Here is a 1,643-nt window from a genome sequence, read left to right on the forward strand (position 1 = left end):
ATGTTTCCGATTCTCAATGCATTTTCTTATATATTTTCTACCCAACATCCATTCTTTGGTCACAAAATGATTAAAATCATAGACTTCTTTTGATGTTTTTATCTTATATATGATTAAAATATATATGATCTAAAAGCAAGAAACATATGTAAGGTGATTTTGCTATTCATTTTACTCTTAGATTAATTTGTCCTTGTAGTAACTGAATGTTAATTTTATATTTTGCAGGAGTTGAGAAGGAAAGAGGATGCAATAGCACGAGGTAGGTTCTTTTTTATTTTTTATTTATCTTGATGAGTCCCGAGTTTATCCATTACCAGTTTGATTTTGACATGAGTCCCTTAAACATCTTTTGCTTTTTTCTTCCAAAAGTTTAACGTCTTTCCATTAGAGTTTCATCGTCAAATTTATCTCCTCTTCCTTTTGATCGACATTTTCAATACTTTGGGTTCAAGATCCCCTATATGCTAGAGGCATAGAGTTCAAACTTTGGCATAAGCTTGTTTTTCAGCAACTATGGCATTTTTTGCTCATCTTCATCGATTAGACATTTCAAAGTGACTAAAGATAATACCAAATTTGTTTGAATGAAAAATAATTACTTTATCAATGCTATTGGACATAGAAATTAAGATTATGATAACTAAAAACCTGTGATATTTGTGAGCTTAATAAAAAAAGTGAAACATGTTATGAGTCGCATGAAATCGAGAAAGGAGATAGACATTAAACACGTGAGGTTTGTCATGACATCTCCTTTAACCTTCATTTGACCCTTTTTGTCTTTTTCATATATGCTACTTATTTTCTTTTTGAGGCCTTTACAAGTCCATCAACATGAAACTGGACTTATGCCTGTCACTTATTTACAGCGACATTAGCATTTACGATTAGCCTAGCATCAGTTTTTTTATTATGGGTTTACTTTTTACTGATTTCACTTTCGTTACAGTAAATGGTATAGCTAATTTCCTTGTTTTGCTCAATCAGGTGACCGAGATTCCGTTTAACAATTTTCTTTATTGCTGGAACAAGTCTTAACCAAGATCAAGATCAAAGTACTTCACTAAGTTATATATGCAGGCATTGCAATACTTTGGCTTCATCTAAAGCTTGAACCAACCCTCTGTTGTATATTGTTTCTTCTTCTTTTCTGATCTTTTTCCTTTGATTAATGAGATGTGATGATGATTTGGCATTATTTTCTCACCAGGATGAATTATGTTTTAGAAATTCTAATACTTTGTGTGTCTCTGTGTGTGTGTTTTTTTTATGTATTAAATTACATATTGAATCAATATTTATGTATTAAATTTAAATTCATTAATTTTTATATTTAGTTTTGAAGTTTAAATTTTAATGGAAAATTTAATTTAATTAATATTTTTTATTTATCCTTAAATGTATATAGTTTAAAGTTCAAATTTCAAAAATTAAACATAATATAATATTTAACATAAAAATAAATATTATTTAATTAAAATAAAATAATTTTTGTAAGATCATTATTTTTAGCGGCGTTTGTGAGAAAAGTGCCGCTAAAGGTTATGATTTTTAGCGGCGTTTGTGAAAAAAGCGCCGCTAAAGGTCATGGTCTTTAGCGGCGTTTGCGAGAAAAGCGCCGCAAAAGGTCATGGTCTTTA

The 1,643-nt window shown here is 29.5% G+C and overlaps 1 long non-coding RNA gene across 1 annotated transcript; it reads left to right on the forward strand.

Moving 5' to 3' along the window:
* The first annotated feature begins 202 nt into the window (after positions 1 to 202).
* On the forward strand, positions 203 to 1,335 carry LOC128290266 (uncharacterized). Its single transcript, XR_008279951.1, has 2 exons — positions 203 to 262; positions 991 to 1,335. It is a non-coding gene; the product is annotated as an uncharacterized LOC128290266 (long non-coding RNA).
* The last annotated feature ends 308 nt before the right edge of the window (positions 1,336 to 1,643 follow it).

This window comes from Gossypium arboreum, chromosome 3, assembly GCF_025698485.1.
Source record: "Gossypium arboreum isolate Shixiya-1 chromosome 3, ASM2569848v2, whole genome shotgun sequence".
In the NCBI taxonomy this organism is placed as follows: domain Eukaryota; kingdom Viridiplantae; phylum Streptophyta; class Magnoliopsida; order Malvales; family Malvaceae; genus Gossypium; species Gossypium arboreum.